The sequence below is a fragment of the Rutilus rutilus genome (assembly GCF_951802725.1).
Source record: "Rutilus rutilus genome assembly, chromosome: 10".
Lineage (NCBI taxonomy): Eukaryota > Metazoa > Chordata > Actinopteri > Cypriniformes > Leuciscidae > Rutilus > Rutilus rutilus.
In genome coordinates, this window is record NC_140215.1 from 6,616,888 (window position 1) to 6,631,963 (window position 15,076).

The following is a 15,076-nucleotide window of genomic DNA, read 5'->3' on the forward strand; positions in this document are numbered from 1 at the left end:
TGTGGAGACTGTCATTCGCAATCACAGACTGTACTTTTAGAAAGTATGGCCAACATAAGAATTTTCACCGGAAAATGTCGTCTGAACAAGCAAGTAAACATCCACTTTTGTTCTGACCAACTAAGGGGAAAAAAGCATTGCAGTAAATCACGCCGATTAAATCTAACGTTCGCTTATCATATCACGTCAAACCGTGCAAATTATACTTTGTTCTCAAATTGTTAATGTTAACAACATCAACATTGCATGACTACATTTAATGCCCTTCCGATATTTATCCTTGTTTTCGCATGGGCCCGGTTGCAGTCTCTTTTTTTCTCCGAAGTCCGAAGTCTTTCGCGTTTGACAACCCGTCAGTGGTGATTGTCGTTTGAACCTTTCTGGATCCGCCATCAAATTGATAAGTTTAATCATATCAAGTGCTGTGAGAAAAGGCAATAAATCTCCACCTTCAACATCCTCACACTCATAGCCTACTAGCCGAGACTCCTTTATGTGTACAGATGTGACGTAATGATGCAAAGACATGCTCGAATTTCCCGTGGAAATCCACCAGTACCACTGGAATTAAAAACATTATTACAAGCTTACCGTTTTGAATCGAGCTAAGGCAAGCAGATAGGTTTGAACACTGGCTGGTTATGTACTTGCTCAAAAAATTATTTGGGATAATTTTTAACCCAAAAAAGCTACTTTAACTACATTACCTTTTTTCTTTTCTTTTTGTTTTTTTTTACAAGTAGTTCTCAAATATATATATTTTTTGTTTAGTGTACAGTTACAGACTAACTATTTTGAAACAATTGAAAGAAGCTGCATTGTTTTTGTGAACAAAACCTTAAACCGTTTTAAGAAGTGAATCAACTGATTCACTGAAAAGATTCAACTCAAAAGAACAACTCGTTTGTGAATTAGAAATCATTACTTATGTCATGAATGTGCCAGAGAACAAGCTCAAGATATTTTGAGAATAATTTTAACTCATTTCTCAACCAAACCGATTGTTCGGCTTCAAAAAAACGTGAATACAGCTTACGAGTCATAATTACTTTAATGCCGTTTTCATCCTTATTCATTGTATACTGAAAAGAGTGATTTGGAACGATAACACATGAGTAGCCTACATGATAATTTTCATTTTTGGGTGAACTATCCCTTTAAGATTGCCATTCCTTCTGCTAACAGCTGATTCCCTTACTCATTTAAAAAAAAAAAAGTTGAAATTTTCTTGAATGATTGATTGAACATTCACTATGTATGAATATAATCCAGTCTTTAAAAAAAAAAGTTGTGCAACAGTTTTTTCCGTTCAGCAACAACATAAAACAAAACGTTCCACAGCCTCAGGTGAGCACGATTAGTCAGCATCCACATGAAGGCGACTGTGATCAATTATTCATTACATTAATTCCTGAAAGCCAATCCACCGACCCACATAATTGGGGTGCTGTCTACAGCAGCCTCTCTCTTAGTCACGACAGAGGCCGAAAGCCAAGAACATCCAAGTTTGTGTTGCGTTACGCTGCGCTGGATTGTTTGTGAATAAAACAAACGATTTCTCCCATCATTTAGCAAAGAAACACCCTGTCATGTGCAATAATGCATTATCGCCACATCGCTACTGCGGTTACGCGTATGTATGTGTGAGAAATAGTACCTCTGTATCCCCATTACTACGCTTGCGCAGTTCCTGAGACAAATAAAAGCAGACAACAGTCACACACACTACGTCACAACCTTCACTGCAAGCCAGAGGAGCGTGTGATGAAGTTTTCATACACTGCGGTGGGAGACGGAGGATGGACGGACACAACGAGGCAGATTGTGCAAAGACACTGAAGAAAGAGCAGATGGCCTCGCTGCAGAACAACAGAATAATGGCTCCCAGGGAATCCACCGCCGGCCAATCACTGAGTGGCAAAAAAACTGGATGCTCGTTTCAGCCTCGTGTGCCACAGAACACTAGCGGAAAACAGCAGGACAGTAAATGAAGACTTCATGATGCAAAAGCCTAACGTTTGTTCTTTAACATTAACATTTGTATCTGGCTCCTATGTATAGTTTTCTACCCAAGTACAGACATTTCTGAATGGGCTCAGGCTGGGATTTAGCGATTTAGATTTGATGAGAATTTACTATGTGCGGAGAGCATTCACTCAATATTATGATCTCATTTTTGACATATGTGGCTTTTAGAGGCTTTTGCATCGGAGGTCTTCAAATCTCAGTGCAGCGGCGCATTGAATGAGTGTCTTTGATTCTTTTAAATTGGTAAGAACAGGAAGAGCAAACAAACATTTGAAAGGCTAAACAAGGTCTTAATAGTGATGTCAAAAACACGTTTTAAAAAGGCCAAAAAGCAAAAGGTTGATCAAAGCATTGATCTACTTTCTCAGAAGATACAGAAAATTCTGCTTTAAAAAAAAAAAAAATCCAATTAATCAAAGAAATCAACAGACAGATTACTAAAATAATCATTAGTTGCAGCTATATTGCAACTTTTTTTATTCAATAGCCTTTTTTTATTTTCAAATATATACAACCAATCAAAATGTTGGGGTCAGTATGTTTTTTTTTTCTAAGAAATTCATGCTTTTATTTAACAAGGATGCATTAAATTGTTCAAATGTGACAGTAAAGATAAAAGTTACAAAAGATTTACAATTCATATAAATGCAGTTCTTATAGACTTTCTATTCAAAGACTCCTGAAATAATGTATCACTGTTTCCACAAATTCTAAGCAGCACAATGATTTCAAAACTGATGATAATACATAATGTTTCTTGAGCTGCAATTGGTAAATCAGAATGATTTCTGAAGGATCATGTGAGACTGAAGACTGGAGTAATGATAGTGAAAATTCAGCATTGCCATCTCAGGAATAAATTCGATTTTAAAACAGAAAATCATTATTTTAAATTGTAATATTTCACAATATTAACATGTTTACTGTATTTTGATCAAAAAAATGCAGCCTTGGTGAGCATAAGATACTTCTTTTTTTTTTATCGTATAAACTTTTGAACAGTAGTGTAGCCTATCTTTAACTACATGCTGGGATATGTGCAACCAGTCAATAAAGGTTATGAACGTAAAATACACAAAACTTGCTATATTATGTATTATGTATTACAGATACATACATACATGCACATAGCGAGAGAGAGAGAGAGAGCGAGAGAGAGCGAGAGAGCGAGAGAGCGAGAGAGAGAGAGAGAGAGAGAGAGAGAGAGAGAGAGAGGAAAACAATTCATCTCATTTAAACCAGTGAATCATTACTTTGTGAATCCTTCGAACTGATTGGTTGAAAAGAATCAGCTCATCATGATCGTTTTTTTTTTTTTTTTTTTTACTTGGATTTAGAACTTGAGTAAAATATGATATCTTTTGATCTATGTTCTGATATGATCTACACAATCTACGAAAAGTGGCGCAGGAAGCGATGTTTTTAACCTTTTGATCCCCAAAAAAATTGTTTTGCTGGATATCATTTAGATTTTAAATTAGATGTGGCTAAACGAAATCCTCCACGTAACAAGTATATTTTCATATGACCTGTAAATGTAATGGGATCCTCAGAAGAGTTAGGCACCTCATAATACAATGTATAGCAGTCATTATAAACTTTTTTTTTGATGACTATAAAGTCATTTAAAATTTTGAGGGAGAGCATTTCCTGATTAACCAACTAATCAACTAACAAAATAGTTTCTCTCAAGATGAAAAACTGCAATGAACTTCCAAGTACCTCAGGGTAATATATCTGCCGTTTCCATTCAGCCAAATGAAACTGCAAAATACACTCTTTTTTTCCTTCAGTAATTCAACTACTCTATTTTTGACACTAGTCTAAATAACAAGAAACTTAAACCATTTTCTTTAGTCAATAAATCAACCCCACATTACAGGGTCTTTTTTTTTTTGCCCACAGAAAACACTCTTCCAACCAAGACACGCCATTTCCACAGGATACCAACCCAGCACCCAGTCTATGCCATTGAAGAAAACAAACAAGAGTTATTTCTTCCCCCCCAGAGGCACATCCATGTGTATTATTCATGGATCTTTCATTCCATCTAAAATACAAATAGTCTTCCTCGATCATGACTCATTGAGAAAGCAACAGAACACATATGACTTGCAGATATGTGCTTGTCCTCTGTTGTTACGGAAAACAAAAGGGTTGAATTATTGTGAAATGCACAGTGCTGACAGAAGCTTTCACCAGTGCTAGTTGAGGAAGCCCTCATACAGCGATCACGCAATAACCATGTTTCGGGAATCCTAAAGATCAAACCAAAGGCCTGGCAGGTGCATCTAGGCATCATGCTACGACTCATCGTGGCTAAGGCCATGATCTTACAATCTGCCTTGAATGCACAACTCAAACAAACCACTTTGTGTAGGATCAGAGAAACCATATCAAAGCCTAAACCGGTATCTTTAATCACTTCTTAGTGCCTCCATACAAGCAGACCGTTCTAGCCGTAGCATCAGATGTCCAAGTGCATTTGTCACTGGTGCTTACTGCTAACTAACTCTCATTTAATCGAGGGGCAAGACCTCTTCTCGCTGGTCGTGTCTTTCTGCATTTAATTGCATTCCTAAAACATTCCGAAAAAGTGCAAAGCTGTATAAAAGACACTTCAGGGAGATGTTCAACTCAGAGGATTCAGTTGTGCAGGCAAAAGCACCTTTAAATTCAAGCAAACTCCATCACTTGTCTCGCAATGAGAAAGTCGCAAGCTATATGTGTAGGTGAAAAGAGAGAACTCGGAAAAAAAAGTGAAAGCTGAAACACCTGCCTGTACTATAATACTTAGAACCATTCTGTTCATGTGTACGAATCGACTACAATCGATCCATAAACTTGCCATCGCTATATCAATGCTAAAATGATATATCATGCAGCCCTATTAAAGGTCCAACTGCATGGATTATTTAATTATTTTAGAATGTTTCCTGGGGTGCCCTTATAATGTTAGTATGTTTTTTAGATCAAAAGTTGTTATAATTTAGAAATAAAAGGCATATTTCCTAGCCTGATTTTAGCCTCTGATTTGAACGCTCTGTTTGAAGGGGCGTGTCTGCTGTGAGACGTCAGTGTAAACACCCACTGCTGTGATTGGCTGCTGAGAGACTTCAGTGTAAACGCCCACTGCTGTGATTGGCTGACATGCTTGCATATGAAATAGCTAGCATTACATGTGGAACTCTCTCGAAAACTTTTACTATTACAGCTATTATACGTTTTTACTATTACAGCAATCGGGATTAACGAATCGTGAGAAGTTTAAGCATTTAGATCTACTCCCATCACATAAAAGGTTGCAGTGATGAGCATTGAGCAGATGACAGTCTGTTGATCGCGTGAATGAAGATCTTATCATTGCAACACAGTTTCTGCACTCTCATTAATGCTTTCACCAATACAAACATGAGGTAAGTACAGTAAGAGCTTCGTTGTGCAGTGTAAAATCGTCATTGATTTCATAACTAGTTTTGGCAAGTGTCCAGATAAACTCGCTGTGTGATTGACAGCTCAGGCGATTGGAAAGGGATTGTTCTTTGATCGCTTTCTATATATATATATATATATATATATATATATATATTAATCACAGTTTAAGTAAGATTATTTTCATCCTACTAAGAGAAACGACGTGAAGTTGATCGTTTAGTCACTGGCTTGATTTACTGATGCATAAACAGTATTAAACGACTTTGAGAGAAAGATTATCTGTCTGAACTTTTACACATCAACAATTACACAGCAGAAATTCACATAACCCACTGGTTCTTCGGAGGCTCGGATGAAGGAACTAAAAAAATACTTTTGTGTTAATTTGTACATCCAAACACTGAGCAACTGCCATGTTTCGCTCGTTTGCAAGCCATGATGTCTCGAGGAAAAACCAATATCGCGCTATGACGTTAAAAAACCCTCATAAAGTGCCATTTTCATGCAACGGGACCTTTAAAAACGCATGCAAACGATAAGCTTTCGTGACTGATTAGCACAGCAACGTCACGTGAGCAACGTCACAACGTCGTTGTTTGCTAGTATATCGCCTACCCCTAATAAAAAGCACTGTTTAGTTCCTATGTATCTTTTTTCTGTAGTATTTATGTTGGCCTGCTGAATGTTAAATGGATCTGATCCATGTTCATTACAAATTATTATCGGTATTGGCCAAAAAACATCCTATTACAGTCATTCATTCTCAAGTGCGAAACGTAGCCTTTTTTAGGGTAATAGAAAGAGATGACTCAAGAAGAATCGCAAAACAACTCTGGTTACATATAATAGCATAATAATAATGAATGCATTTATAATTTTAAGCTTAACTGTTAGACAGATGAAAAACTTATTTCAAAAACTAATGCCATAATAATAAAGTTAATAAATAATATACAAGTATTATTATTAGTAGAAGTAGCAATTAAATAATGAATTTAGCATTTTAAGCTTAAATATAGCTCAAAACAAAGCATTATGATTATAAAAGTACTCTGAATAAATACAATGGAATTATTATTACTACTATACTATTAATTATAATTAATTATAATAAATAAATTATATTAAAACCAATATCAGTCAATCTATATAAAAAGTGCACAAACAGCATACAGCTCATTAATACATGTATTGAGTCGAACAGTTTTTATATTCACTATGTAGGCCGCAGCATTGGTGAAAGAGTTTGGAACAAACTGGAGCAAGTGTTTAAACATTCTGTGACTGTGCACTATAAATATGGATGACGCACAACCATGTTAAATGCTAAAAGATGTCTCCTTAAGGTGCGTGTTGTGGTCAAACATCTGTGCACGACCTTTGAGCACTGGAACTAGGGGGTTCTGAGCAGTCATCGTTCGCGCTTCACAGATCCCGACATTGTCATATGCAGGAAGCCATTTCCCCCCACCCCCCTTCGCTAATGGTCGATTCCTTTTGTATAAGAAGTTATGAAACGGGCTGGCCGTGCCCCAGCCCTTCTACGCACAGCTGATGCGATTGGTGTACTTTCTTAAGGCCTTGTACTTGTTCTAAAAGGAGTTATGCAACCGCAGTTTCAACATACAAACTTATTCAGCATGAGTAATTGCTGCAAACCTGCAGGTTCTGCGCCGCCCAGATTTTGTGACGAGGAGATGGGGCGGCAGTGATGTGCCCTCTGGGAAGCTTTCAGGATGTCTCAGCCATGTTAGCCTCGGTTTCATCACCAGGCCCATGACAAAAACCCTTCATCCCGCTCCTCCATTTCCACTGGCCATGCTGCTGCCCAATTAGTCAGCCTAAAGAAGCATCCATCCACCCTCCCCCACCCCTGTGACCCAAGGGCCAATACTTCCAGTCCAATAAATCTACTCTTAAAACTTTACTCACCAGCTTTAACACAACTTTGAGTCACACTTTCCAAATATAAACACGGCGCAAAGCATAAAAAAGGAGAGAAAAAGCAAGAAACCTCAGTAGTGAGACTGAATTTTACAGCAAAGCCAGAGACCATCAAACAGAATTCTGCAGCAAAGACCTGTTTGGTCATTTTAAAGGCCCGGGAATACTTTATATTCCGCGTTACGTCCATTCTTGCACACAATTGAGTGTGCAAGCCTTTCAAAGTATACTCCTTTGGCGGGGACCGATGAAAGACGAGTTGACTTTTCTTTGCTCAAGCGCTCCAGCAGGGCTCGAATTTCGGCACAGGATTGATTACGGGTATTGCGCATTATTTAGGCTATATATCATTTCCGCAGGTCTCGCGCTTATAAATTCCCGCAAACATTGCTTCACTTTAGCATATAGGTTGTATGAGTAAATTAATCCACACGGATTATAAAATCAAATCAGTCATTTTAAAACTTTCCGCGAGACGTATTTTCTAGTGATCGACCGATATTGATTTTTTATAACCGATACCGATACCGATTATTTGCATGTTTATGTGCCGATTACCGATATGCAGAACCGATATTTATTTACTGTTATACTTCTGTTTTTGACACAATTATTACAACACAAATGAACTGAACAAACAATTTTATTTATAACAATCACTCCCTCCTTGCATACATAAAAAACTTTATATTTATACACAAATAAATAGAGGGGTCTGAGTCCAAAAAATAAAGTGCATTGTTACTAAGTGTCTTTGTTTAAAAATAAAAGCTTTGATGAGGTAAAAAATAAAGCACAAAAATTATTCTAACATATATTCAAAGATAGTTGAGTGATGTATCTTTAAGTGGTTCCACATGTTGGAGGTATTTTTTGTATTGTATTTTGTATTGAAATGTAATTCATTTTAAACAGTTTTAGAAGGTTTATATGTGCCATTTAATAGGTTTAAAGAGTGAGGAATAATTCACTGGGTAATATTAATTCACTGAATAATATTAGCTGGAATATAACATTATCAGGAAAGTAACAAACAAAACAGCATATTTGCATTTTCCAACTAGTATGTTATTAATTATTAATAATGTTTTTGTCGGTCTAGATCATGAAATCCTTTCTGACAAAGTGCTGTTTATCTATGCGTTTACACAGAACTATATAACTTACTCAACCGCGATCGCGCGTGGAGATAATAAATAATTAATTTCCACAGAGCGGTATTTATTTAGATTTGTATTAGCGAAATAATGGTTATGCAGTAAATGATAATATAATTTAGGTTGTTTAAACGAGATAATATTGTCAAAAGTTTCATGCAGTAGCCGTGCTTGAGCATTCCTGGTCATCAATCCAGTGAGTGCGCAGCAATATGAACAAACTTTTTTTTTTCGAGACTATATAAACAGCACTTTGTCAGTTGACATTTCATGATCTAGATTGAATCTATATCATGAAATGCCAACTGACAAAGTGCTGTTTATCTATGCATTTATTTTACACAGAACTCAACCGCGATCGCGCGTGGAGATAATAAATAATTAATTTCCACAAAGCGGTATATTTAGATGTGTAACGTAATTAGCGAAATAATTGCTATGTAGTAAATAATATAATCTAGGATGTTTAAACAAGATAATCTTGTCAAAAGTTTCATTCAGTGGCCGTGAGCATCCTGATCATCAACCCAGTGAGTGCTCAGCAATATGAACGAACTTTTTTCTCGAGACTAATGGTGAGCAAATACAACTGATAGAGAATTAAATTCAGTGCTTTTATTTTCAACATGCACTCATTCATGTCTGTTTTATTTAATTCATGTAAAGTTACGTCTTTATTGGGGCAGGACATGACGGATTACGCTACGTGACTCCATGAGTTCGTCTCAATTTTTTAGAACCAAGCTGCATAAATAAACTAGGCTATATCAGGCATTCATGTCTCAAATCTCATTTCTGCATGTCTGTTATGTTAAATAAAGTTGAAAAATTAAAGCAAAGCAAGCAGAACATATGTTTTACCTGTGCACAGAGTTGTTGTTGACTGATCTCCTCAGACGCGGGCTGCAATGGCGGAATTCTCAAAACGGCCACAAGATGGCGCCGTTTATCGGCGAATCCGATATTACAAAACCGATACCCGATTATGGGAAAATGCTTAAATATCGGTAAAAATATCGGTAAACCGATACATCGGTCGATCACTAGTATTTTCACAAACAGCGTGGCTCATGAGTGATTCAGCGGTGCTGCGTCTTCTCTCTCTCAAAACGTGAGATATCAGACTCTCGAGTTTCGGGAGTCGGGACAGTTAACGGAATTGTCGCTTGCAAAATCGGGCCAGTGTTGCATCGTCACTAAAGTTTATCATTTGCATGTCTTAATTTAAACATTCAAGCGATTTTAAACTATTCAGTCCTCACGCGCTCTCTGAGAGATGGTTCTCTGCGCACATAGCCTACATAAAGCCGCCTCACCAAAGGACCAAAACAGAGTTATTTTTCACGGATTATAGCACTTTAATGGTCAAAAGCACACAAAGTTGTGTCAAAGTTGCGGTCTTTGCGATTATCCTCATAAACAGATGGTTATGTCTTAAACATGTGTAACAGTATAATGGATCCATGCACTAGCTCTTAAAGTGACAGCAGCATGTGTCTGTCATTGTTAATAAAACAGCAAAAGATAGCTTTAATTGTAAGGAATCAGGATTAATAGCCTATGTATTTCATTTATACAGGACTAAAAGACTATCCAGTGTTATTTTACATTTGATTACTGTATTCCGCTTCTGTAGTATTTCTGTACCTGAATACTAGTGTTAGTAGTTAGTTTTCTTTTGTCTCTTTATTCTATTGTATTTATTTGTGCTACTTTTTTTTTTTATTTAATTCAAAGAATGAAATCAAGCTCTTAAGCAACAAAATTACCACACTGTAAAAACACAAATACAATAAGTGAGCAAACATTTAGAAGAGACAAAGCCTCCCCACCCAACTCCCCCACTCAAATAAAAAAAATCCCCCCTATTAGAGAATACACCCCCAATTTGAAGTGTCACCATTAAAAAAAATAATAATAATTAAAGAATTGTGGGGAGGAAAAAAGTTAATTCTAACTGCCAAGGTGGTGGTTGTAAAAATTGTCAAAACCTAAATCAATGTACAAAAATAGAGATAATTTTTGGACATTATATTTACATTTTGGTATGAAACTGGGGGAGATGAAGTATGCAATTGTATTATAATGATCAAGCATTACTGTACTTTTGCACATACTACGTCAACAAAAGAAGCTCCCTTCAATATAGAAGCAGAACTAAACAAAAACAGAAGAATTACATAAAAAATATTTTTATCGGCATATTTCGAGGAACATTTAAGCAAGTAAACAAGCCCAGATGCAATTTAGCAACTCATTGGGGGATACGTCGTCATCAATATATTAGGAACAACTCAGTGTAGCCCTTTCTTCAGATTTCAGCAGAGTATTCACTCCATTTTTAACACTAGAAACATCCTTATGAAGAATTAAGGATGCAGATATCATGAGCACAGCTCTAGACGAGGGTAGAATGAGGACATGAATAAAGCTGCAGCTTTCATTTCGTGACACACATAGCTCCTTTGTGTTCATTATTTATGTGCATCGCACCATACAATAACTTACTGTATTTACCGCTGCTGACGCCCATTATTCAATCTTCCCTCTAGACTAACTAGAAACCAGCGCTGTTAGTTTCCACCCGACTAACTGTCTAAGACGTGCCGCCGGTTCTGTACAACAGGAACAGTCCAGAAAAGAGGCTATACTTGCACACATGTGGGGCTGGGCGATATAAGAAACATGAATATTTTATCTGTGATGAATAAGCAACATGAATGAATATCTTGAATATCGCAGTGATTTAATGTGCTTTTTATTCAACTTCCCTAAAGGCTAATTTCACAATTGTTTGTTCCATGTCTAGCAACATAAGAGTATGAGAGCGACTCTATAATCTTCAGTAAAATTAAACGAGCCGTTAATGATACGGCTTTATGTTTTTTGAGGTTTGTGCGCCTTTTGTGTGAACGTGAAACCTGCAGGATTGACTAAAATTATGCGTAATGCAAGCCCTAATCAATCGGAGTGAATAAGACGAGTGAGTGCATGGAGGCGGGTGTGTGTCAATTTGCCGTCGGAGAGTCAGTGTATCGATACTGCAGAAAAGGAGTATTTGAATCGTTTAAAATATTTCAGTATCGATCAATTTTTTGACAACACGATTTTTTTTTAAACATACAGGCCAGCTCTACTTGCACATGATATAAATAGTTTCACTCCAGATCATTTTATCAGCGGTTCAAATAATCAAACTACACCACCCCGTGTCACTTCCTGCATATTTCGTTAGTAGCCCAATGGACAAATTGAAGCCAATTGACTCGAGATGAAATTCAATCTGACACGTCTGGCGCAACAAAGTGCCACAGAGAAGAACAAATACGCAGCTAAGCCTAACCTTCAACTCTGAACTTGACATCAAATGAGACACCCAATACTCAATGGCACTTTTTGCGTGCCCTGTGGCTAAACTCGTCTGTCCAACCAATACAGAGCGCGGCACAGGGATCTCTCCACGTCACAGTCAAAGAACTGGTCGAAAACGTATTAACTGATGCACTGCTCATGTAGACAATGGCATGACCCTAAAACAAGCTGTTAACAAGGATGCAGTGATACCATGTGACGGATTACACACTTCTTTAACAGCCAGGGTGGCCGACAGGCCAAACATAAGCAGCACCTCGGTGTGTTTGAGTGGCGAGCAGACTGTCAGAGAAAGCTTATGTATAAATAATACTGACAGCATGTGGCGAATTCAACTCAACATCCAAATAAGAACAGCTAGTAAAATATCAACGCTGCATTTCCACATAATCTGCTGATAATGTTTTTTCCACATCTCTGATTAGCGCAGCCAAGTCATTATTGGGAGACAAATATGAGCTTTGAGTCTTCAGGGTATCTATGACTAAGGAGAAGTAAGCAGCATGAGATTGGCTGTCTCTAAGTGAATCATGCACTTCTGCTCCGCAGAGGACAACAGCCCATCATCAGGTTATCTCACGGGCTACTCTGAGGTTGGATGGTTAAACTGCTTTGATGGATGCTCTTGCCTTACAATATTAAAACTATTTCATATGACACCGCACCACGCTAGGCATTGCAACTTCAGCAGGACGTCGGGATAATAGAACTGCTTTGACATACAGTACTAACCAGATATCATTCAACTCAATTTTTCCATTTCAAAAGCCTTGATGAGAAACATAAAACGGTCCAGTGATTTGACAAAGGACAAAACATACCACCACAGTGAGTGACCCCACTAGAATATCACAGTAAAAAGGAGACGGACATTTCTGAACTCTACAAGCACTACTGATAGATATGAGATGTGAGCATTAAAATATGATTGCCGTCTCGTGATGAAAAGACATGACCGAAGTAGGAAAAACAACAACAGTACACTGTTGTTGAGGAGATGGAGGTGCATTAAAGAGGCAAACACAGTAAAACAGGACAATGCACACCAGGTGCACTGGTCAAACTGGTGAGGCTAATAACTAAGTAAACAAATCACCCAGATATCATAACCTGTGGTGACATCCAAATGTACTTGAAATGACTTGAAACACAAAAAGATGTGTGTGTGAGCTAGTTTTCATATGATAAAGCTGCACCTGCTGTCACCATAAATTTACACTTGTGGTGTTTACCGAGAATTTGATGACTAATGGTCTGAAAAAAAAGGTGACTATTAGGCCTAACGCTTGCCCCGCGAATGGCTTTCCGTGTTTACACTGTTGTACGGTAGGGGGCGCTATTACGCATCCTCTGAAAGAATACTGAATCTCCTGATCAAAACACAGGCGAAGAGGAAGCCGAAACAAGTGATATATGTAAGCAGATGTAACGCAATCATCAATATTAAACATAAATCAAAACTGACTAATGGTACCAAATGAAATGTCGACCCAGGACGAGCTATAGGACTGTGAAGCTTTGGGGGTGTCGATGGACTCGATCTAAAAACGCGATTTTCTCAGCTTTTTGCTCAAAATGTTGCTTTTTTTATGAAGCTTAGTCAAATTCAAGTGTTGATAAAAAAGGAAAGGAAAGGATTTTTTTTAATTTTTTTTAAGCAGAGGGTCTGTTCTTTCTTTTGATATATTGCATGTTCAGATATTCAAAACAAACAAAAAATACTCTGTCTGGGGGCCATGAAACTTTTGGGAAAATGATCAAAAACACTGGCAGTGGCTGGCAAGGGTTAATATAACAGCCTAACAACATTTAGGTGGTAAGATACATAAAATATGTTCGTTACTTTTTTAGAGTAGTATTTAGAAAAATACTTTTTTTATATATATATTATACTATTTATAGTTTAGATTTAATCGTGGTTAATGATAAAAGTGATATTAATAATAATAATTTATTTACAGAGCACTTTTCAGGGTAAACACTTTTTTTGACAGCTGCCACCATATGGCTTAACTGAATGACACACAGGACCTTTGACGGTTTGATAACTCATTGTGTGTTTCACTGGTGGAAAAACAGCCAAACAATGACGGTAGGTAGATAGATGATGACAGATTTGTCAGTGTACTGCAAATTATTTGCGGAAGTAGCGACTAAATTGAGCTGGCCGGACACATTTACACATGTGAATGGGTGATTTCTGCCACACAAACACATCTTTCGACAGAAATATAATTTGGAAGTTGCATTGTAAACGCACTTGACTAAAAGCATCGCGTTGGACTCGTGTTTTCATCCAGAACAAGCCGTCTCATTACCACGAGCGCGTTGTTTCCATCTATCTATCCTCCGTGCGCGTTTCCATTGTGGACTGTGGAACTGCATTATGACAGGCTCGCGTGCCCCGCTTCCGATCAGAGCTGCAGCGATGCATCGCGTTCGTTATTACAGTTTCACACTACACGCGCGTTCCCGTTCACCACTAAACACCATAATATGCACCTTCCAGCAGCGGGGGCGGGTTAACATCTACTATACACCAGTTCTACGTCTTCTATCCCTCTCAAATAACCAGATTTCCACCTAACTTGCGTGAGGATCTGAAAAAAAATGATCCATTTGCGTTACATAAACACAGCGGGAACACGCGCAAAATATCCAGCGTCTAAAAATAACACAAGAGTGGAGAAGCGTCAGTACTCACGGGTGTGAATGCGGCGATCGGCACCTCAAAACAGATTCATAGGACCCCAGTCCGCCATTGGAATAAAGTTGAGAGCCCACACCTCTAATCTCGATGATGTTCCGGGGAACGGAGTAGATCTGTTTGATCACACGAGCGGCCTAGAATACTCTCGCGGGGTCGCTCGTCGGTAGCGCGCAACGTGGTTAAAGAAACACACCGTGATTGGCTGAAGGAGTGCAGAGACCGCCCATAATGCGTCCGTCAGGGCGGGAGGCTGAACCCAAGCGACGAATCTGATTGGCGGAGCACACTACAGGGAAACTGATTGGCTGTAAACACAACGGATGATTACATTTGTAAGATAAAAATGCAAATTTGTTGTGTTTAATTAATTATATCTGTAAACGACAGAGTGATGATGATAAGTTGGCTTGGCTGCAGCTATTACAGTGTT

At 37.9% G+C, this 15,076-nt stretch overlaps 1 protein-coding gene across 2 annotated transcripts in view; it reads right to left on the reverse strand.

Annotated features, from left to right (window-relative positions):
• The window catches only part of adarb1b (adenosine deaminase RNA specific B1b), a 163,347-nt gene extending 148,542 nt beyond the window's left edge, over window positions 1–14,805 (reverse strand). The window contains exon 1 of one of the 2 annotated variants that reach the window (XM_084420794.1): window positions 14,641–14,805. The gene's annotated coding sequence lies outside the window, so the exon portion shown is untranslated. The remainder of the gene's footprint in view (window positions 1–14,640) is intronic. The other variant, XM_084420795.1, reaches the window with a different exon arrangement.
• Between the last annotated feature and the right edge of the window lie 271 nt (window positions 14,806–15,076).